Below are 25,504 nucleotides of genomic sequence, written 5' to 3'. Positions count from 1 at the left end.
TGATAGAGACACACTCACCCAGGGTAGGGGTCTGTGGCACACTCACATAGGGTAGGGGTCTGTGACACACTCACACAGGGTAGGGGTCTGTGGCACACTCACACAGGGTAGGGGTCTGTGGCACACTCACATAGAGTAGGGGTCTGTGACACACTCACACAGGGTAGGGGTTTGTGGCACACTCACACAGGGTAGGGGTCTTTGACACACTCACACAGGGCAGGGGTCTGTGGCACACTCACACAGGGTAGGGGTCTGTGGCACACTCACACAGGGTAGGGGTATGTGGCACACTCACACAGGGTAGGGGTCTGTGGCACACTCATCCAGGGTAGAGGTCTGTGGCACACTCACACAGGGTAGGGGTCTGTGGCACACTCACACAGGGTAGGGGTCTGTGACACACTCACACAGGGTAGGGGTCTGTGGCACACTCACACAGGGTAGGGGTCTGTGGCACACTCACACAGGGTAGGGGTCTGTGGCACACTCACACAGGGTAGGGGTCTGTGGCACACTCACACAGGGTAGGGGTCTGTGGCACACTCACCCAAGGTAGGGGTCTGTGACACACTCACCCAAGGTAGGGGTCTGTGACACACTCATCCAGGGTAGAGGTCTGTGGCACACTCACACAGGGTAGGGGTCTGTGGCACACTCATCCAGGGTAGGGGTCTGTGGCACACTCACACAGGGTAGGGGTATGTGGCACACTCACACAGGGTAGAGGTCTGTGACACACTCACACAGGGTAGGGGTCTGTGGCACACTCATCCAGGGTAGGGGTCTGTGGCACACTCATCCAGGGTCGGGGTCTGTGACACACTCACACAGGGTAGGGGTCTGTGACACACTCATCCAGGGTAGAGGTCTGTGGCACACTCACACAGGGTAGGGGTATGTGGCACACTCACACAGGGTAGAGGTCTGTGGCACACTCACACAGGGTAGGGGTCTGTGGCACACTCACACAGGGTAGGGGTCTGTGGCACACTCACACAGGGTAGAGGTCTGTGGCACACTCACACAGGGTAGGGGTCTGTGACACACTCACCCAGGGTAGGGGTCTGTGGCACACTCACACAGGGTAGGGGTCTGTGACACACTCATCCAGGGTAGAGGTCTGTGGCACACTCACACAGGGTAGAGGTGTGTGGCACACTCACCCAGGGTAGAGGTCTGTGGCACACTCACACAGGGTAGGGGTCTGTGACACACTCACACAGGGTAGGGGTCTGTGGCACACTCACACAGGGTAGAGGTCTGTGGCACACTCACTCAGGATAGGGATCCGTGGCACACTCACTCAGGATAGGGGTCTGTGGCACACTCACACAGGGTAGAGGTCTGTGGCACACTCATCCAGGGTAGGGGTCTGTGAAACACTCATCCAGGGTAGGGGTCTGTGGCACACTCATCCAGGGTAGAGGTCTGTGACACACTCACATAGGGTAGGGGTCTGTGGCACACTCACATAGGGTAGAGGTCTGAGGCACACTCACTCAGGATAGGGATCCGTGGCACACTCACTCAGGATAGGGGTCTGTGGCACACTCACACAAAGTAGGGGTCTGTGGCACACTCATCCAGGGTAGGGGTCTGTGAAACACTCATCCAGGGTAGGGGTCTGTGGCACACTCATCCAGGGTAGAGGTCTGTGACACACTCACATAGGGTAGCGGTCTGTGGGACACTCACACAGGGTAGGGGTCTGTGACACACTCACACAGGGTAGGGGTCTGTGGCACACTCACACAGGGTAGAGGTCTGTGGCACACTCACACAGGGTAGGGGTCTGTGACACACTCACCCAGGGTAGGGGTCTGTGGCACACTCACACAGGGTAGGGGTCTGTGACACACTCATCCAGGGTAGAGGTCTGTGGCACACACACACAGGGTAGAGGTGTGTGGCACACTCACACAGGGTAGGGGTCTGTGGCACACTCACACAGGGTAGGGGTCTGTGACACACTCACCCAAGGTAGGGGTCTGTGACACACTCACCCAAGGTAGGGGTATGTGACACACTCACACAGGGTAGAGGTCTGTGGCACACTCACTCAGGATAGGGATCCGTGGCACACTCACTCAGGATAGGGGTCTGTGGCACACTCACACAAAGTAGGGGTCTGTGACACACTCATCCAGGGTAGAAGTCTGTGGCACACTCACCCAGGGTAGGGGTCTGCGATACACTCACCCAGGGTAGGGGTCTGTGACACACTCACACAGGGTAGAGGTCTGTGGCACACTCACACAAGGTAGGGGTCTGTGGCACACTCACACAGGGTAGGGGTCTGTGACACACTCATCCAGGGTAGGGGTCTGTGGCACACTCACACAGGGTAGGGGTCTGTGGCACACTCACACAAGGTAGGGGTCTGTGGCACACTCACACAGGGTAGGGGTCTGTGACACACTCATCCAGGGTAGAGGTCTGTGGCACACTCACACAGGGTAGGGGTCTGCGATACACTCACCCAGGGTAGGGGTCTGTGACACACTCACCCAGGGTAGAGGTCTGTGGCACACTCACCCAGGGTAGGGTTTGCGATACACTCATCCAGGGTAGGGGTCTGTGGCACAGTCACCCAGGGTAGGGGTCTGTGGCACACTCATCCAGGGTAGAGGTCTGTGGCACACTCACCCAGGGTAGGGGTCTGCGATACACTCACCCAGGGTAGGGGTCTGTGGCACACTCACATAGGGTAGGGGTCTGTGACACACTCACACAGGATAGGGGTCTGTGGCACACTCACACAGGGTAGGGGTCTGTGGCACACTCACATAGAGTAGGGGTCTGTGACACACTCACACAGGGTAGGGGTTTGTGGCACACTCACACAGGGTAGGGGTCTGTGACACACTCACACAGGGTAGGGGTCTGTGGCACACTCACACAGGGTAGGGGTCTGTGGCACACTCACATAGAGTAGGGGTCTGTGACACACTCATCCAGGGTAGAGGTCTGTGGCACACTCACACAGGGTAGGGGTCTGTGGCACACTCACACAGGGTAGGGGTCTGTGACACACTCACACAGGGTAGGGGTCTGTGGCACACTCACACAGGGTAGGGGTCTGTGGCACACTCACATAGAGTAGGGGTCTGTGACACACTCACACAGGGTAGGGGTCTGTGACACACTCATCCAGGGTAGAGGTCTGTGGCACACTCACACAGGGTAGGGGTCTGCGATACACTCACCCAGGGTAGGGGTCTGTGACACACTCACCCAGGGTAGGGGTCTTTGGCACACTCACACAGGTTAGGGGTCTGTGGCACACTCACCCAGGTTAGGGGTCTGTGGCACACTCACACAGGGTAGGGGTCTGTGGCACACTCACCCAGGGTAGGGGTCTGTGGTACACTCACCCAGGGTAGGGGTCTTTGGCACACTCACACAGGTTAGGGGTCTGTGGCACACTCACCCAGGTTAGGGGTCTGTGGCACACTCACACACGGTAGGGGTCTGTGGCACACAGGGTAGGGGTCTGTGGTACACTCACACAGGGTAGGGGTCTGTGGCACACTCACCCAGGGTAGGGGTCTGTGGTACACTCACCCAGGGTAGGGGACTGTGGCACACTCACCCAGGGTAGGGGTCTGTGGCACACTCACCCAGGGTAGGGGTCTGTGGCACACTCTCCCAGTGTAGGGGTCTGTGGCACACTCACACAGGTTAGGGGTCTGTGGCACACTCACCCAAGGTAGGGGTCTGTGGCACACTCACACAGGGTAGAGGTGTGTGGCACACTCACCCAGGGTAGAGGTCTGTGGCACACTCACACAGGGTAGGGGTCTGTGACACACTCACACAGGGTAGGGGTCTGTGGCACACTCACACAGGGTAGAGGTCTGTGGCACACTCACTCAGGATAGGGATCCGTGGCACACTCACTCAGGATAGGGGTCTGTGGCACACTCACACAAAGTAGGGGTCTGTGGCACACTCATCCAGGGTAGGGGTCTGTGACACACTCATCCAGGGTAGGGGTCTGTGGCACACTCATCCAGGGTAGAGGTCTGTGACACACTCACATAGGGTAGGGGTCTGTGGCACACTCACACAGGGTAGAGGTCTGAGGCACACTCACTCAGGATAGGGATCCGTGGCACACTCACTCAGGATAGGGGTCTGTGGCACACTCACACAAAGTAGGGGTCTGTGGCACACTCATCCAGGGTAGGGGTCTGTGAAACACTCATCCAGGGTAGGGGTCTGTGGCACACTCATCCAGGGTAGAGGTCTGTGACACACTCACACAGGATAGGGGTCTGTGGCACACTCACACAGGGTAGGGGTCTGTGGCACACTCACATAGAGTAGGGGTCTGTGACACACTCACACAGGGTAGGGGTTTGTGGCACACTCACACAGGGTAGGGGTCTGTGACACACTCACACAGGGTAGGGGTCTGTGGCACACTCACACAGGGTAGGGGTCTGTGGCACACTCACATAGAGTAGGGGTCTGTGACACAGTCATCCAGGGTAGAGGTCTGTGGCACACTCACACAGGGTAGGGGTCTGTGGCACACTCACACAGGGTAGGGGTCTGTGACACACTCACACAGGGTAGGGGTCTGTGGCACACTCACACAGGGTAGGGGTCTGTGGCACACTCACATAGAGTAGGGGTCTGTGACACACTCACACAGGGTAGGGGTCTGTGACACACTCATCCAGGGTAGAGGTCTGTGGCACACTCACACAGGGTAGGGGTCTGCGATACACTCACCCAGGGTAGGGGTCTGTGACACACTCACCCAGGGTAGGGGTCTTTGGCACACTCACACAGGTTAGGGGTCTGTGGCACACTCACCCAGGTTAGGGGTCTGTGGCACACTCACACAGGGTAGGGGTCTGTGGCACACTCACCCAGGGTAGGGGTCTGTGGTACACTCACCCAGGGTAGGGGTCTTTGGCACACTCACACAGGTTAGGGGTCTGTGGCACACTCACCCAGGTTAGGGGTCTGTGGCACACTCACACACGGTAGGGGTCTGTGGCACACAGGGTAGGGGTCTGTGGTACACTCACACAGGGTAGGGGTCTGTGGCACACTCACCCAGGGTAGGGGTCTGTGGTACACTCACCCAGGGTAGGGGACTGTGGCACACTCACCCAGGGTAGGGGTCTGTGGCACACTCACCCAGGGTAGGGGTCTGTGGCACACTCTCCCAGGGTAGGGGTCTGTGGCACACTCACACAGGTTAGGGGTCTGTGGCACACTCACCCAAGGTAGGGGTCTGTGGCACACTCACACAGGGTAGAGGTGTGTGGCACACTCACCCAGGGTAGAGGTCTGTGGCACACTCACACAGGGTAGGGGTCTGTGACACACTCACACAGGGTAGGGGTCTGTGGCACACTCACACAGGGTAGAGGTCTGTGGCACACTCACTCAGGATAGGGATCCGTGGCACGCTCACTCAGGATAGGGGTCTGTGGCACACTCACACAAAGTAGGGGTCTGTGGCACACTCATCCAGGGTAGGGGTCTGTGACACACTCATCCAGGGTAGGGGTCTGTGGCACACTCATCCAGGGTAGAGGTCTGTGACACACTCACATAGGGTAGGGGTCTGTGGCACACTCACACAGGGTAGAGGTCTGAGGCACACTCACTCAGGATAGGGATCCGTGGCACACTCACTCAGGATAGGGGTCTGTGGCACACTCACACAAAGTAGGGGTCTGTGGCACACTCATCCAGGGTAGGGGTCTGTGAAACACTCATCCAGGGTAGGGGTCTGTGGCACACTCATCCAGGGTAGAGGTCTGTGACACACTCACATAGGGTAGCGGTCTGTGGGACACTCACACAGGGTAGGGGTCTGTGACACACTCACACAGGGTAGGGGTCTGTGGCACACTCACACAGGGTAGAGGTCTGTGGCACACTCACACAGGGTAGGGGTCTGTGACACACTCACCCAGGGTAGGGGTCTGTGGCACACTCATCCAGGGTAGAGGTCTGTGGCACACTCACACAGGATAGAGGTGTGTGGCACACTCACACAGGGTAGGGGTCTGTGGCACACTCACACAGGGTAGGGGTCTGTGACACACTCACCCAAGGTAGGGGTCTGTGACACACTCACCCAAGGTAGGGGTATGTGACACACTCACACAGGGTAGAGGTCTGTGGCACACTCACTCAGGATAGGGATCCGTGGCACACTCACTCAAGATAGGGGTCTGTGGCACACTCACACAAAGTAGGGGTCTGTGACACACTCATCCAGGGTAGAGGTCTGTGGCACACTCACCCAGGGTAGGGGTCTGCGATACACTCACCCAGGGTAGGGGTCTGTGACACACTCACACAGGGTAGAGGTCTGTGGCACACTCACACAAGGTAGGGGTCTGTGGCACACTCACACAGGGTAGGGGTCTGTGACACACTCATCCAGGGTAGGGGTCTGTGGCACACTCACACAGGGTAGGGGTCTGTGGCACACTCACACAAGGTAGGGGTCTGTGGCACACTCACACAGGGTAGGGGTCTGTGACACACTCATCCAGGGTAGAGGTCTGTGGCACACTCACACAGGGTAGGGGTCTGCGATACACTCACCCAGGGTAGGGGTCTGTGACACACTCACCCAGGGTAGAGGTCTGTGGCACACTCACCCAGGGTAGGGGTTTGCGATACACTCACCCAGGGTAGGGGTCTGTGACACACTCACTCAGGATAGGGGTCCGTGGTACACTCACTCAGGATAGGGGTCTGTGGCACACTCACACAAGGTAGGGATCTGTGGCACACTCACACAGGGTAGGGGTCTGTGACACACTCATCCAGGGTAGAGGTCTGTGGCACACTCACACAGGGTAGGGGTCTGCGATACACTCACCCAGGGTAGGGGTCTGTGACACACTCACCCAGGGTAGAGGTCTGTGGCACACTCACCCAGGGTAGGGGTTTGCGATACACTCATCCAGGGTAGGGGTCTGTGGCACAGTCACCCAGGGTAGGGGTCTGTGGCACACTCACCCAGGGTAGGGGTCTTTGGCACACTCACACAGGTTAGGGGTCTGTGGCACACTCACCCAGGTTAGGGGTCTGTGGCACACTCACACAGGTTAGGGGTCTGTGGCACACTCACCCAGGGTAGGGGTCTGTGGTACACTCACCCAGGGTAGGGGTCTTTGGCACACTCACACAGGTTAGGGGTCTGTGGCACACTCACCCAGGTTAGGGGTCTGTGGCACACTCACACACGGTAGGGGTCTGTGGCACACTCACCCAGGGTAGGGGTCTGTGGTACACTCACACAGGGTAGGGGTCTGTGGCACACTCACCCAGGGTAGGGGTCTGTGGTACACTCACCCAGGGTAGGGGTCTGTGGCACACTCACCCAGGGTAGGGGTCTGTGGCACACTCACCCAGGGTAGGGGTCTGTGGCACACTCTCCCAGGGTAGGGGTCTGTGGCACACTCACACAGGTTAGGGGTCTGTGGCACACTCACCCAAGGTAGGGGTCTGTGGCACACTCACACAGGGTAGGGGTCTGTGACACACTCACACAGGGTAGGGGTCTGTGGCACACTCACCCAAGGTAGGGGTCTTAAGCATACTCACCCAAGGAAGGGGTCGTTGGCACACTCACATAGGTTAGGGGTCTGTGGCACACTCACCCAGGTTAGGGGTCTGTGGCACACTCACCCAAGGTAGGGGTCTTTGGCACACTCACACAGGTTAGGGGTCTGTGGCACACTCACCCAGGGTAGAGGTCTGTGGCACACTCACACAGGTTATGGGTCTGTGGCACACTCATCCAGGGTAGGGGTCTGTGACACACTCACTCAGGATAGGGGTCCGTGGCACACTCACTCAGGATAGGGGTCTGTGGCACACTCACACAAGGTAGAGATCTGTGGCACACTCACACAGGGTAGGGGTCTGTGACACACTCATCCAGGGTAGAGGTCTGTGGCACACTCACACAGGGTAGGGGTCTGCGATACACTCACCCAGGGTAGGGGTCTGTGACACACTCACCCAGGGTAGAGGTCTGTGGCACACTCACCCAGGGTAGGGGTTTGCGATACACTCATCCAGGGTAGGGGTCTGTGGCACAGTCACCCAGGGTAGGGGTCTGTGGCACACTCATCCAGGGTAGAGGTCTGTGGCACACTCACCCAGGGTAGGGGTCTGCGATACACTCACCCAGGGTAGGGGTCTGTGGCACACTCACACAGGGTAGGGGTCTGTGACACACTCACACAGGATAGGGGTCTGTGGCACACTCACACAGGGTAGGGGTCTGTGGCACACTCACATAGAGTAGGGGTATGTGACACACTCACACAGGGTAGGGGTTTGTGGCACACTCACACAGGGTAGGGGTCTGTGACACACTCACACAGGGTAGGGGTCTGTGGCACACTCACACAGGGTAGGGGTCTGTGGCACACTCACATAGAGTAGGGGTCTGTGACACACTCATCCAGGGTAGGGGTCTGTGGCACACTCACACAGGGTAGGGGTCTGTGGCACACTCACATAGAGTAGGGGTCTGTGACACACTCATCCAGGGTAGAGGTCTGTGGCACACTCACACAGGGTAGGGGTCTGTGGCACACTCACACAGGGTAGGGGTCTGTGGCACACTCACACAGGGTAGGGGTCTGTGGCACACTCACATAGAGTAGGGGTCTGTGACACACTCACACAGGGTAGGGGTTTGTGGCACACTCACACAGGGTAGGGGTCTTTGACACACTCACACAGGGCAGGGGTCTGTGGCACACTCACACAGGGTAGGGGTCTGTGGCACACTCACACAGGGTAGGGGTATGTGGCACACTCACACAGGGTAGGGGTCTGTGGCACACTCATCCAGGGTAGAGGTCTGTGGCACACTCATCCAGGGTAGGGGTCTGTGGCACACTCACACAGGGTAGGGGTATGTGGCACACTCACACAGGGTAGAGGTCTGTGACACACTCACACAGGGTAGGGGTCTGTGGCACACTCATCCAGGGTAGGGGTCTGTGGCACACTCATCCAGGGTCGGGGTCTGTGACACACTCACACAGGGTAGGGGTCTGTGACACACTCATCCAGGGTAGAGGTCTGTGGCACACTCACACAGGGTAGGGGTATGTGGCACACTCACACAGGGTAGAGGTCTGTGGCACACTCACACAGGGTAGGGGTCTGTGGCACACTCACACAGGGTAGGGGTCTGTGGCACACTCACACAGGGTAGAGGTCTGTGGCACACTCACACAGGGTAGGGGTCTGTGACACACTCACCCAGGGTAGGGGTCTGTGGCACACTCACACAGGGTAGGGGTCTGTGACACACTCATCCAGGGTAGAGGTCTGTGGCACACTCACACAGGGTAGAGGTGTGTGGCACACTCACCCAGGGTAGAGGTCTGTGGCACACTCACACAGGGTAGGGGTCTGTGACACACTCACACAGGGTAGGGGTCTGTGGCACACTCACACAGGGTAGAGGTCTGTGGCACACTCACTCAGGATAGGGATCCGTGGCACACTCACTCAGGATAGGGGTCTGTGGCACACTCACACAGGGTAGAGGTCTGTGGCACACTCATCCAGGGTAGGGGTCTGTGAAACACTCATCCAGGGTAGGGGTCTGTGGCACACTCATCCAGGGTAGAGGTCTGTGACACACTCACATAGGGTAGGGGTCTGTGGCACACTCACATAGGGTAGAGGTCTGAGGCACACTCACTCAGGATAGGGATCCGTGGCACACTCACTCAGGATAGGGGTCTGTGGCACACTCACACAAAGTAGGGGTCTGTGGCACACTCATCCAGGGTAGGGGTCTGTGAAACACTCATCCAGGGTAGGGGTCTGTGGCACACTCATCCAGGGTAGAGGTCTGTGACACACTCACATAGGGTAGCGGTCTGTGGGACACTCACACAGGGTAGGGGTCTGTGACACACTCACACAGGGTAGGGGTCTGTGGCACACTCACACAGGGTAGAGGTCTGTGGCACACTCACACAGGGTAGGGGTCTGTGACACACTCACCCAAGGTAGGGGTCTGTGACACACTCACCCAAGGTAGGGGTATGTGACACACTCACACATGGTAGAGGTCTGTGGCACACTCACTCAGGATAGGGATCCGTGGCACACTCACTCAGGATAGGGGTCTGTGGCACACTCACACAAAGTAGGGGTCTGTGACACACTCATCCAGGGTAGAAGTCTGTGGCACACTCACCCAGGGTAGGGGTCTGCGATACACTCACCCAGGGTAGGGGTCTGTGACACACTCACACAGGGTAGAGGTCTGTGGCACACTCACACAAGGTAGGGGTCTGTGGCACACTCACACAGGGTAGGGGTCTGTGACACACTCATCCAGGGTAGGGGTCTGTGGCACACTCACACAGGGTAGGGGTCTGTGGCACACTCACACAAGGTAGGGGTCTGTGGCACACTCACACAGGGTAGGGGTCTGTGACACACTCATCCAGGATAGAGGTCTGTGGCACACTCACACAGGGTAGGGGTCTGCGATACACTCACCCAGGGTAGGGGTCTGTGACACACTCACCCAGGGTAGAGGTCTGTGGCACACTCACCCAGGGTAGGGTTTGCGATACACTCATCCAGGGTAGGGGTCTGTGGCACAGTCACCCAGGGTAGGGGTCTGTGGCACACTCACCCAGGGTAGGGGTCTTTGGCACACTCACACAGGTTAGGGGTCTGCGATACACTCACCCAGGGTAGGGGTCTGTGGCACACTCACACAGGGTAGGGGTCTGTGGCACACTCACCCAGGGTAGGGGTCTGTGGTACACTCACCCAGGGTAGGGGTCTGTGACACACTCACACAGGTTAGGGGTCTGTGGCACACTCACCCAGGTTAGGGGTCTGTGGCACACTCACACACGGTAGGGGTCTGTGGCACACTCACCCAGGGTAGGGGTCTGTGGTACACTCACACAGGGTAGGGGTCTGTGGCACACTCACCCAGGGTAGGGGTCTGTGGTACACTCACCCAGGGTAGGGGTCTGTGGCACACTCACCCAGGGTAGGGGTCTGTGGCACACTCACCCAGGGTAGGGGTCTGTGGCACACTCTCCCAGGGTAGGGGTCTGTGGCACACTCACACAGGTTAGGGGTCTGTGGCACACTCACCCAAGGTAGGGGTCTGTGGCACACTCACACAGGGTAGGGGTCTGTGACACACTCACACAGGGTAGGGGTCTGTGGCACACTCACCCAAGGTAGGGGTCTTAAGCATACTCACCCAAGGTAGGGGTCGTTGGCACACTCACATAGGTTAGGGGTCTGTGGCACACTCACCCAGGTTAGGGGTCTGTGGCACACTCACCCAAGGTAGGGGTCTTTGGCACACTCACACAGGTTAGGGGTCTGTGGCACACTCACCCAGGGTAGAGGTCTGTGGCACACTCACACAGGTTATGGGTCTGTGGCACACTCATCCAGGGTAGGGGTCTGTGACACACTCACTCAGGATAGGGGTCCGTGGCACACTCACTCAGGATAGGGGTCTGTGGCACACTCACACAAGGTAGAGATCTGTGGCACACTCACACAGGGTAGGGGTCTGTGACACACTCATCCAGGGTAGAGGTCTGTGGCACACTCACACAGGGTAGGGGTCTGCGATACACTCACCCAGGGTAGGGGTCTGTGACACACTCACCCAGGGTAGAGGTCTGTGGCACACTCACCCAGGGTAGGGGTTTGCGATACACTCATCCAGGGTAGGGGTCTGTGGCACAGTCACCCAGGGTAGGGGTCTGTGGCACACTCATCCAGGGTAGAGGTCTGTGGCACACTCACCCAGGGTAGGGGTCTGCGATACACTCACCCAGGGTAGGGGTCTGTGGCACACTCACACAGGGTAGGGGTCTGTGACACACTCACACAGGATAGGGGTCTGTGGCACACTCACACAGGGTAGGGGTCTGTGGCACACTCACATAGAGTAGGGGTCTGTGACACACTCACACAGGGTAGGGGTTTGTGGCACACTCACACAGGGTAGGGGTCTGTGACACACTCACACAGGGTAGGGGTCTGTGGCACACTCACACAGGGTAGGGGTCTGTGGCACACTCTCCCAGGGTAGGGGTCTGTGGCACACTCACACAGGTTAGGGGTCTGTGGCACACTCACCCAAGGTAGGGGTCTGTGGCACACTCACACAGGGTAGAGGTGTGTGGCACACTCACCCAGGGTAGAGGTCTGTGGCACACTCACACAGGGTAGGGGTCTGTGACACACTCACACAGGGTAGGGGTCTGTGGCACACTCACACAGGGTAGAGGTCTGTGGCACACTCACTCAGGATAGGGATCCGTGGCACACTCACTCAGGATAGGGGTCTGTGGCACACTCACACAAAGTAGGGGTCTGTGGCACACTCATCCAGGGTAGGGGTCTGTGACACACTCATCCAGGGTAGGGGTCTGTGGCACACTCATCCAGGGTAGAGGTCTGTGACACACTCACATAGGGTAGGGGTCTGTGGCACACTCACACAGGGTAGAGGTCTGAGGCACACTCACTCAGGATAGGGATCCGTGGCACACTCACTCAGGATAGGGGTCTGTGGCACACTCACACAAAGTAGGGGTCTGTGGCACACTCATCCAGGGTAGGGGTCTGTGAAACACTCATCCAGGGTAGGGGTCTGTGGCACACTCATCCAGGGTAGAGGTCTGTGACACACTCACACAGGATAGGGGTCTGTGGCACACTCACACAGGGTAGGGGTCTGTGGCACACTCACATAGAGTAGGGGTCTGTGACACACTCACACAGGGTAGGGGTTTGTGGCACACTCACACAGGGTAGGGGTCTGTGACACACTCACACAGGGTAGGGGTCTGTGGCACACTCACACAGGGTAGGGGTCTGTGGCACACTCACATAGAGTAGGGGTCTGTGACACAGTCATCCAGGGTAGAGGTCTGTGGCACACTCACACAGGGTAGGGGTCTGTGGCACACTCACACAGGGTAGGGGTCTGTGACACACTCACACAGGGTAGGGGTCTGTGGCACACTCACACAGGGTAGGGGTCTGTGGCACACTCACATAGAGTAGGGGTCTGTGACACACTCACACAGGGTAGGGGTCTGTGACACACTCATCCAGGGTAGAGGTCTGTGGCACACTCACACAGGGTAGGGGTCTGCGATACACTCACCCAGGGTAGGGGTCTGTGACACACTCACCCAGGGTAGGGGTCTTTGGCACACTCACACAGGTTAGGGGTCTGTGGCACACTCACCCAGGTTAGGGGTCTGTGGCACACTCACACAGGGTAGGGGTCTGTGGCACACTCACCCAGGGTAGGGGTCTGTGGTACACTCACCCAGGGTAGGGGTCTTTGGCACACTCACACAGGTTAGGGGTCTGTGGCACACTCACCCAGGTTAGGGGTCTGTGGCACACTCACACACGGTAGGGGTCTGTGGCACACAGGGTAGGGGTCTGTGGTACACTCACACAGGGTAGGGGTCTGTGGCACACTCACCCAGGGTAGGGGTCTGTGGTACACTCACCCAGGGTAGGGGACTGTGGCACACTCACCCAGGGTAGGGGTCTGTGGCACACTCACCCAGGGTAGGGGTCTGTGGCACACTCTCCCAGGGTAGGGGTCTGTGGCACACTCACACAGGTTAGGGGTCTGTGGCACACTCACCCAAGGTAGGGGTCTGTGGCACACTCACACAGGGTAGAGGTGTGTGGCACACTCACCCAGGGTAGAGGTCTGTGGCACACTCACACAGGGTAGGGGTCTGTGACACACTCACACAGGGTAGGGGTCTGTGGCACACTCACACAGGGTAGAGGTCTGTGGCACACTCACTCAGGATAGGGATCCGTGGCACACTCACTCAGGATAGGGGTCTGTGGCACACTCACACAAAGTAGGGGTCTGTGGCACACTCATCCAGGGTAGGGGTCTGTGACACACTCATCCAGGGTAGGGGTCTGTGGCACACTCATCCAGGGTAGAGGTCTGTGACACACTCACATAGGGTAGGGGTCTGTGGCACACTCACACAGGGTAGAGGTCTGAGGCACACTCACTCAGGATAGGGATCCGTGGCACACTCACTCAGGATAGGGGTCTGTGGCACACTCACACAAAGTAGGGGTCTGTGGCACACTCATCCAGGGTAGGGGTCTGTGAAACACTCATCCAGGGTAGGGGTCTGTGGCACACTCATCCAGGGTAGAGGTCTGTGACACACTCACATAGGGTAGCGGTCTGTGGGACACTCACACAGGGTAGGGGTCTGTGACACACTCACACAGGGTAGGGGTCTGTGGCACACTCACACAGGGTAGAGGTCTGTGGCACACTCACACAGGGTAGGGGTCTGTGACACACTCACCCAGGGTAGGGGTCTGTGGCACACTCATCCAGGGTAGAGGTCTGTGGCACACTCACACAGGATAGAGGTGTGTGGCACACTCACACAGGGTAGGGGTCTGTGGCACACTCACACAGGGTAGGGGTCTGTGACACACTCACCCAAGGTAGGGGTCTGTGACACACTCACCCAAGGTAGGGGTATGTGACACACTCACACAGGGTAGAGGTCTGTGGCACACTCACTCAGGATAGGGATCCGTGGCACACTCACTCAAGATAGGGGTCTGTGGCACACTCACACAAAGTAGGGGTCTGTGACACACTCATCCAGGGTAGAGGTCTGTGGCACACTCACCCAGGGTAGGGGTCTGCGATACACTCACCCAGGGTAGGGGTCTGTGACACACTCACACAGGGTAGAGGTCTGTGGCACACTCACACAAGGTAGGGGTCTGTGGCACACTCACACAGGGTAGGGGTCTGTGACACACTCATCCAGGGTAGGGGTCTGTGGCACACTCACACAGGGTAGGGGTCTGTGGCACACTCACACAAGGTAGGGGTCTGTGGCACACTCACACAGGGTAGGGGTCTGTGACACACTCATCCAGGGTAGAGGTCTGTGGCACACTCACACAGGGTAGGGGTCTGCGATACACTCACCCAGGGTAGGGGTCTGTGACACACTCACCCAGGGTAGAGGTCTGTGGCACACTCACCCAGGGTAGGGGTTTGCGATACACTCACCCAGGGTAGGGGTCTGTGACACACTCACTCAGGATAGGGGTCCGTGGTACACTCACTCAGGATAGGGGTCTGTGGCACACTCACACAAGGTAGGGATCTGTGGCACACTCACACAGGGTAGGGGTCTGTGACACACTCATCCAGGGTAGAGGTCTGTGGCACACTCACACAGGGTAGGGGTCTGCGATACACTCACCCAGGGTAGGGGTCTGTGACACACTCACCCAGGGTAGAGGTCTGTGGCACACTCACCCAGGGTAGGGGTTTGCGATACACTCATCCAGGGTAGGGGTCTGTGGCACAGTCACCCAGGGTAGGGGTCTGTGGCACACTCACCCAGGGTAGGGGTCTTTGGCACACTCACACAGGTTAGGGGTCTGTGGCACACTCACCCAGGTTAGGGGTCTGTGGCACACTCACACAGGGTAGGGGTCTGTGGCACACTCACCCAGGGTAGGGGTCTGTGGTACACTCACCCAGGGTAGGGGTCTTTGGCACACTCACACAGGTTAGGGGTCTGTGGCACACTCACCCAGGTTAGGGGTCTGTGGCACACTCACACACGGTAGGGGTCTGTGGCACACTCACCCAGGGTAGGGGTCTGTGGTACACTCACACAGGGTAGGGGTCTGTGGCACACTCACCCAGGGTAGGGGTCTGTGGTACACTCACCCAGGGTAGGGGTCTGTGGCACACTCACCCAGGGTAGGGGTCTGTGGCACACTCACCCAGGGTAGGGGTCTGTGGCACACTCTCCCAGGGTAGGGGTCTGTGGCACACTCACACAGGTTAGGGGTCTGTGGCACACTCACCCAAGGTAGGGGTCTGTGGCACACTCACACAGGGTAGGGGTCTGTGACACACTCACACAGGGTAGGGGTCTGTGGCACACTCACCCAAGGTAGGGGTCTTAGGCATACTCACCCAAGGTAGGGGTCGTTGGCACACTCACATAGGTTAGGGGTCTGTGGCACACTCACCCAGGTTAGGGGTCTGTGGCACACTCACCCAAGGTAGGGGTCTTTGGCACACTCACACAGGTTAGGGGTCTGTGGCACACTCACCCAGGGTAGAGGTCTGTGGCACACTCACACAGGTTATGGGTCTGTGGCACACTCATCCAGGGTAGGGGTCTGTGACACACTCACTCAGGATAGGGGTCCGTGGCACACTCACTCAGGATAGGGGTCTGTGGCACACTCACACAAGGTAGAGATCTGTGGCACACTCACACAGGGTAGGGGTCTGTGACACACTCATCCAGGGTAGAGGTCTGTGGCACACTCACACAGGGTAGGGGTCTGCGATACACTCACCCAGGGTAGGGGTCTGTGACACACTCACCCAGGGTAGAGGTCTGTGGCACACTCACCCAGGGTAGGGGTTTGCGATACACTCATCCAGGGTAGGGGTCTGTGGCACAGTCACCCAGGGTAGGGGTCTGTGGCACACTCATCCAGGGTAGAGGTCTGTGGCACACTCACCCAGGGTAGGGGTCTGCGATACACTCACCCAGGGTAGGGGTCTGTGGCACACTCACACAGGGTAGGGGTCTGTGACACACTCACACAGGATAGGGGTCTGTGGCACACTCACACAGGGTAGGGGTCTGTGGCACACTCACATAGAGTAGGGGTCTGTGACACACTCACACAGGGTAGGGGTTTGTGGCACACTCACACAGGGTAGGGGTCTGTGACACACTCACACAGGGTAGGGGTCTGTGGCACACTCACACAGGGTAGGGGTCTGTGGCACACTCACATAGAGTAGGGGTCTGTGACACACTCATCCAGGGTAGAGGTCTGTGGCACACTCACACAGGGTAGGGGTCTGTGGCACACTCACACAGGGTAGGGGTCTGTGACACACTCACACAGGGTAGGGGTCTGTGGCACACTCACACAGGGTAGGGGTCTGTGGCACACTCACATAGAGTAGGGGTCTGTGACACACTCACACAGGGTAGGGGTCTGTGACACACTCATCCAGGGTAGAGGTCTGTGGCACACTCACACAGGGTAGGGGTCTGCGATACACTCACCCAGGGTAGGGGTCTGTGACACACTCACCCAGGGTAGGGGTCTTTGGCACACTCACACAGGTTAGGGGTCTGTGGCACACTCACCCAGGTTAGGGGTCTGTGGCACACTCACACAGGGTAGGGGTCTGTGGCACACTCACCCAGGGTAGGGGTCTGTGGTACACTCACCCAGGGTAGGGGTCTTTGGCACACTCACACAGGTTAGGGGTCTGTGGCACACTCACCCAGGTTAGGGGTCTGTGGCACACTCACACAGGGTAGGGGTCTGTGGCACACTCACCCAGGGTAGGGGTCTGTGGTACACTCACACAGGGTAGGGGTCTGTGGCACACTCACCCAGGGTAGGGGTCTGTGGTACACTCACCCAGGGTAGGGGTCTGTGGCACACTCACCCAGGGTAGGGGTCTGTGGCACACTCACCCAGGGTAGGGGTCTGTGGCACACTCTCCCAGGGTAGGGGTCTGTGGCACACTCACACAGGTTAGGGGTATGTGGCACACTCACCCAAGGTAGGGGTCTGTGGCACACTCACACAGGGTAGGGGTCTGTGACACACTCACACAGGGTAGGGGTCTGTGGCACACTCACCCAAGGTAGGGGTCTTAGGCACACTCACCCAAGGTAGGGGTCGTTGGCACACTCACATAGGTTAGGGGTCTGTGGCACACTCACCCAGGTTAGGGGTCTGTGGCACACTCACCCAAGGTAGGGGTCTTTGGCACACTCACACAGGTTAGGGGTCTGTGGCACACTCACCCAGGGTAGAGGTCTGTGGCACACTCACACAGGTTATGGGTCTGTGGCACACTCATCCAGGTTAGGGGTCTGTGGCACGCTCACACAGGTTAGGGGTCTGTGGCACACTCACCCAAGGTAGGGGTCTATGGCACACTCACCCAGGGTAGGGGTCTGTGGCACACTCACACAGGTTAGGGGTCTGTGGCACACTCACCCAAGGTAGGGGTCTGTGGCACACTCACCCAGGGTAGAGGTCTTTGGCACACTCACACAGGTTAGGGGTCTGTGGCACACTCACCCAGGTTAGGGGTCTGTGGCACACTCACACAGGTTAGGGGTCTGTGGCACACTCACCCAGGTTAGGGGTCTGTGGCACACTCACACAGGTTAGGGGTCTGTGGCACACTCACCCTAGGTAGGGGTCTGTGGCACACTCACCCAAGGTAGGGGTCTTTGGCACACTCACACAGGGTAGGGGTCTGTGGCACACTCACACAGGTTAGGGGTCTGTGGCACACTCACCCAAGGTAGGGGTCTGTGGCACACTCACCCAAGGTAGGGGTCTTTGGCACACTCACACAGGTTAGGGGTCTGTGGCACACTCACCCAGGTTAGGGGTCTGTGGCACACTCACACAGGTTAGGGGTCTGTGACACACTCACCCTAGGTAGGGGTCTGTGGCACACTCACCCAAGGTAAGGGTCTTTGGCACACTCACACAGGTTAGGGGTCTGTGGCACACTCACCCAGGTTAGGGGTCTGTGGCACACTCACACAGGTTAGGGGTCTGTGGCACACTCACACAGGTTAGGGGTCTGTGGCACACTCACCCAAGGTAGGGGTCTGTGGCACACTCACCCAAGGTAGGGGTCTTTGGCACACTCACACAGGGTAGGGGTCTGTGGCACACTCACACAGGTTAGGGGTCTGTGGCACACTCACCCAAGGTAGGGGTCTGTGGCACACTCACCCAAGGTAAGGGTCTTTGGCACACTCACACAGGTTAGGGGTCTGTGGCACACTCACCCAGGTTAGGGGTCTATGGCACACTCACACAGGTTAGGGGTCTGTGACATACTCACCCAAGGTAGGGGTCTGTGGCACACTCACCCAGGGTAGAGGTCTTTGGCACACTCACACAGGTTAGGGGTCTGTGGCACACTCACCCAGGTTAGGGGTCTGTGGCACACTCACACAGGTTAGGGGTCTGTGGCACACTCACCCAAGGTAGGGGTCTTTGGCACACTCACACAGGTTAGGGGTCTGTGGCACACTCACACAGGTTAGGGGTCTGTGGCACACTCACCCAAGGTAGGGGTCTTTGGCACACTCACACAGGTTAGGGGTCTGTGGCACACTCACCCAGGATAGGGGTCTGTGGCACACTCACACAGGTTAGGGGTCTGTGGCACACTCACCCTAGGTAGGGGTCTGTGGCACACTCACCCAAGGTAGGGGTCTTTGGCACACTCACACAGGGTAGGGGTCTGTGGCACACTCACACAGGTTAGGGGTCTGTGGCACACTCACCCAAGGTAGGGGTCTGTGGCACACTCACCCAAGGTAGGGGTCTTTGGCACACTCACACAGGTTAGGGGTCTGTGGCACACTCACCCAGGTTAGGGGTCTGTGGCACACTCACACAGGTTAGGGGTCTGTGACACACTCACCCAAGGTAGGGGTCTGTGGCACACTCACCCAGGGTAGAGGTCTTTGGCACACTCACACAGGTTAGGGGTCTGTGGCACACTCACCCAGGTTAGGGGTCTGTGGCACACTCACACAGGTTAGGGGTCTGTGGCACACTCACCCTAGGTAGGGGTCTGTGGCACACTCACCCAAGGTAGGGGTCTTTGGCACACTCACACAGGGTAGGGGTCTGTGGCACACTCACACAGGTTAGGGGTCTGTGGCACACTCACCCAAGGTAGGGGTCTGTGGCACACTCACCCAAGGTAGGGGTCTTTGGCACACTCACACAGGTTAGGGGTCTGTGGCACACTCACCCAGGTTAGGGGTCTGTGGCACACTCACACAGGTTAGGGGTCTGTGACACACTCACCCTAGGTAGGGGTCTGTGGCGCACTCACCCAGGGTAGAGGTCTTTGGCACACTCACACAGGTTAGGGGTCTGTGGCACACTCACCCAGGTTAGGGGTCTGTGGCACACTCACACAGGTTAGGGGTCTGTGACACACTCACCCAAGGTAGGGGTCTGTGGCGCACTCACCCAGGGTAGAGGTCTTTGGCACACTCACACAGGTTAGGGGTCTGTGGCACACTCACACAGGTTAGGGGTCTGTGGCACACTCACCCAAGGTAGGGGTCTTTGGCACACTCACACAGGTTAGGGGTCTGTGGCACACTCACCCAGGTTAGGGGTCTGTGGCACACTCACACAGGTTAGGGGTCTGTGGCACACTCACCCTAGGTAAGGGTCTGTGGCACACTCACCCAAGGTAGGGGTCTTTGGCACACTCACCCAGGTTAGGGGTCTGTGGCACACTCACCCAGGTTAGGGGTCTGTGGCACACTCACCCAGGGTAGGGGTCTGTGGCACACTCTCCCAGGATAGGGGTCGACCCTTTATTGTGTTCAGCCTAAGGCGAACTAAGATAGGATTTAAACTTGGGTCTACCGATTTCATTCTGATTGGTACATCACTTTCAGCACTTACGAAAGTTGGGCGAATAAAAAACTGTTTGTTTTGTTATAAATTTGCGCAGAAACAGGGAGAAATGCCAGATACCTCAAATATGTAAGTCTGAGCAGGCATAATGTATGAGCATGGCTTTATTGTAGTATTACAGGCACATTTACGCATAACGGGACTTTGAATGTTTTCAAATTACGTTACTCAGTCACGTGCCTTTGCGTCGGAATCCCGGCCCCGTGGAACAATATGGCGATTACTAGTAACCTGCGTCCTACTTGTCATTCGCAAAGGACGCCGGGAACGAATGTGATTGGCTGATAACTTTAAACGAAACTCGCTGTAAATCAATCTCGACTTTGTATTTAATTTCTTCGGCCGGTTCCTTTCTGTCGGGGTGTGTAATTGGGTCGGTATTGTGGTTACTGTCTCAGTCTGGTAAAATTTGGTTCCAAATTTCTGCAATTACTGCTGTGAGTACACGTTTTACCACCCATGTGTGAAAACACAGATCACTGGTTAATGGCGCATGAACCTGACCAGGGTCAGTTTTTAAAAGTTTAAATTGGTCTGTTTACTCGATGTCAAGTCTATAGGTTACAGTACTTCAATTTTGACCCGGACAAGTGTAGGCATTGTCTTGCGGTATCGTTTTGCAGCTGTTTTTTTTTAGAAATATTAACAAATGCTTTTTATAATGTCTTTAGCGTTCGTCACTATGTTTGTAGATTTGAGTGAAAAAAATGATACTTACATGAATATTATTATTGTTATCAAAATCGGCATTCTGGTGCCAAAGTTGAAGGCGCGTTTAACCAAGTTAATTACACATATTGCACACATTCGCTGTTCGCTTATGTTCACAACCTGTGAAACACGACTAGTAATGTACTAGAACATTCTCCATCAACCTGTATTAAACGAAGTCTCCTGTAAAACTGCTTCAGTGCCGACCTCTTCGTAATTGAGACGAACAGACACGTATATATAATACTGTACTTTGTGCAAGAAACAACTATGTGCAATACTTTAACGTAAATGTGTCATACTTGTCAATACTTGCAATTAAATCAATTTAATGAGTGTATATATATGTAAGGTCATCATCGCACACACAGAATCCTGGTGCACTTAGGGGTAAACAAATCCCATCAATGTGTTGTTTTCTCTCGAATTAATTGGGCGCCGAGGACAGTGTCATATGTGCCGTCGTGTTTTCAATTTTCACAAATCGAGATTAAATCAGGATTTAACATTATTTTAAAAATAAAATATATAATACATTTTGAGGTAAAAATAGCATTGCAATTAAATATATTTTATTTTAGTTTATTAGTTGTATCTAAAAAGCCGATAAAGACACATGAACGTAATGAAATTTTCTGTAACCGTTTCAAAGACTTACAAGAACGCATTTTCCAATCGGTGCCAAGATTTTATAGCCAGGATCAGTTCACATGGGAACTTGATGACAGGAAATATAAATGTCTGCTTGAAGACGTTTTGACACTGGCAAATATGAGATGCTCCTGCTAAGATAGTCATGCCCGGCTAGTTCTCAACTTAAGTGATCTCTTTGTCAAGCTGAGTCGTCTTACGATCTCAACTATTAACATTTAAAAGCCACTCTCTGTCAACTATTAACATTTGAAACAAAATGTCACATTTACACTTCAACTCATCAGAATACAAAACACGTTGACTTTTTTCAGCCTGTGAACACGTCGACGCCTGAAGGTCGCAATCCAATAACACATACTCTTATTCTGTTAAATTTATTCAAAACTGTGTTATTTCTTGACTGTGAAAACCACGATGAGTATAATAGCACAAATTAGTATTTGCATGATCACCAATGTGTACATATTTGAAAACATGTCATTAAAACATATTTTATTAAACTGAATCATATCTCCGATTATTAAAATGTTTGTATTCCGTCCTGATTTGTTCTGAATTTGGCAACATCATCAATAAGCACGAACGCATAAGTAGATCAAATATGAACAATCAGTGTATGAAAAAAGTCAATTTACAGTGATTGAAATGTCACATATTGCTCCATGGGGAAATCATTATCAAAAACACGCAAATTACCGAGATTACAAAAGTATTATAGTTGTCAGTGACATAAAAGACTTGTGTTCATATCTATATCCTGGGTAATGAAAAATAAATCAAGATACGCTTTAAGAGGATTTCTCATAAAATATTGCACACTTTATTTTCAGTCTCTGTATCAGTCACTGATGATATGTATTCATCTCTTATCGTGATTTTTTCAATAGTTCTACTAGTTAGACAGTCTATTAGACTTTATTGCTGCTATTGAAAGAAGAAAATGTAAAATTTTTATGTTGATTTGATCCTCGGCTCCTGCCCTATCCATAATTGAAGGGAACTGTTTTATCAATTAAATATTGATGTACCGTATTACTCCTAATGCTACCTAGTAATCAGTGATCAGCTTGAGTGTACATCAATACGTGTGACGATCCAAGTCTCTCAAACCCATATATTATACATACTCGTCCTTCTTTTATTCACAGTAGCTTGGCATTGTCAACTGATGTCATTTCAGTTTTTACGCCATTGTTTTTTTTTAATGAAGCCCCCGTTTAGAAGACGCTACAGCGACTGTAACCCCCTCAATTAAATGGACGACAATTGTATGCCATTTTAATTAATACTCGTTAACCATGTTTAGCTTAGACGTAACCGACCTGCTTGTTCTAGGGAACACATGCGCCACGCCAGTTGTTGTTCCACAGCAATATGTCACAGTAAAACACGATACCAGTTTGCTATAGGGTACAAGCACGGAGTCGCGCGTTGCAAGGTCTTGCTGTGGCGCCTTCAGTTTCAGCGTAAAGCCAAAATTGTGCCCGTAGGAGAAGGCTAGGGTTAGGTTTCTATCCACTCCATGCGTCTAAGTTCCACTAACCCATCGGCGATGAATAGTCCAACCTGTAGATATTTACTAGCAGCTGGCAGAATCGGGAAGTTGATATTTTTGAAATAGCATTTGCATCCACGTTTATGTGGAAATGTGAATTTCGATTTTTTTCTTTCTTTCGTAGTGCCTAGAATATGTATTACGAACAATAAGCGATGCAATGGTGTCGGCAAGTGTAGATGAGCGAACATGCCGATTAGGCAGATTACACCCCTCAACCCACTCAGTAAAAAACACATTGAAATCAAAACAGTGCACAGAGCAGAAGAGATGAAAAATTAAATCGCATGTATATGTCTCGTCATTAGATCAATTCAGCACCGTGACGTCAGAGATTAAATTCTATTGAATATTTAATCGATGTGAATTGGATATAAAACCTTTGTAAGAGTATATGATTACTAATGATTTAAGGGCACCACATTATTTTGCTGAAAACACTGATCGTTTATCAGACATCGTTAGCTTATTAGTAAGAATCGAATCATTTATTCAGATTATAAATATTATAAATATTCTAATACATATTACTTGTTAAATTATATCCGACATTTGTCCTCGCTCAATTTTTTGACATTTATACAGTGATAGAGTGATAGCGCTCCCTTCGACCTACCTTTATCTATAACGATTGTACAGAAAGTTACTACTCAAAATGGCTAGACGTGTCGAGCGATGTCTAGCCCATGTTGTGGACACTAAAAACTGGTTCCACATATCACTTCGTTTTTAAGATACCAGGTCCATCTTATGGTCCACCGATAGTGACTGGTCCCTAGTTCAACTGGCACTGTCTATGAGTTCAGTTAAATATACAAAAATATACAAAAATAACGCTGAAAATTAAACACGAATTATTTCATTTGTTGTCATAGCAATAGCAATACGATATGAATATGTACATCATTAAGACGACTACTTTGTGGCGTATTTATAACTATCGATTACAGTTAAGTAAGTAAACCATATCGATGTATTGATACATAATCTAAATTCATAATTATAATTCTACGTATTCGGTTCTACAATTTGTGCCATGTTGTAGTTTCAACGCATTTTGCCGATTAACAGTCCTTCTACACGCAATTATTAATTTGTTTCCGTAATATACGATTCACGGATTCTATGATTTGTGGTTGTTATTTGAATTGTAATTAATTGGGAAATAACTTAAGAGAAATATGGGGTTTATTTTTCTAATTGTATTTAGTCTCGTTGTTCAATTAAGGGAACTGTCATGAATTTGTTTTCGCGTATCTGTTAACCGACTTAATTAGTTGATTATTAGCCGAATTGCTGTGTTATGTCTGTCATCGTTTAGACCTATTTGAAGTTTTGGACGGAACTTGGCTCAGTGATTTGGAACTAATTACCAGATAACCGTCGCGATTCTGACAGTTAGTATCCATAGTTATTAATGTAGTGAACGATTAATCAAAAGATATGACGTATTCAGTACTTAGTGTGATTGGCTTTATGATTGAAGGTTACGCCCTAGAGTCTTTTACTGTTTTGTAATTGGTTAGAGTTGTGAAAATTAATAAAGAGAGTTTGAGTTGGTCTTGAAGAGCACAGCGCCAGAGACGCAGTCTGAGAGTCTAGGGCAGTCCTGGAGAGCCTTGGGGCGAGTGTTGACGCAGTCTAAGAGAGTCTTGGGTCAGCCTTGGATAGTCTTGGGGACTTTTCCCCAGGGCGCTGTGTCTTATAGAGTGCTCCAAAAGATCGACTAAGACAAGAGTTGAAACGTATTTCGTTGTGTGTGCCTTATTTGACTGTAAAGTTAAAGTGACTTTCCCGATCCCGTACCTCAAGGGGACGAGATATAGAGACGAGACGAGATCCCCCCTGACACGTGTGGAGAACCCCGAGAGAAGAGATTTTCCCCCTGATAGAACACACCATCTGTATAATGTGGACATATTATTGCGAATTTTGACATTTTTGTGTATGTGAAAACTAACAACGTGTTAACCAAACATATAGTTCGAAAAATCC

This window comes from Saccoglossus kowalevskii, chromosome 10 (genome assembly GCF_978046115.1).
Source record: "Saccoglossus kowalevskii chromosome 10, keSacKowa6.1, whole genome shotgun sequence".
Lineage (NCBI taxonomy): Eukaryota > Metazoa > Hemichordata > Enteropneusta > Harrimaniidae > Saccoglossus > Saccoglossus kowalevskii.
This window is presented reverse-complemented; position numbering follows the sequence as displayed.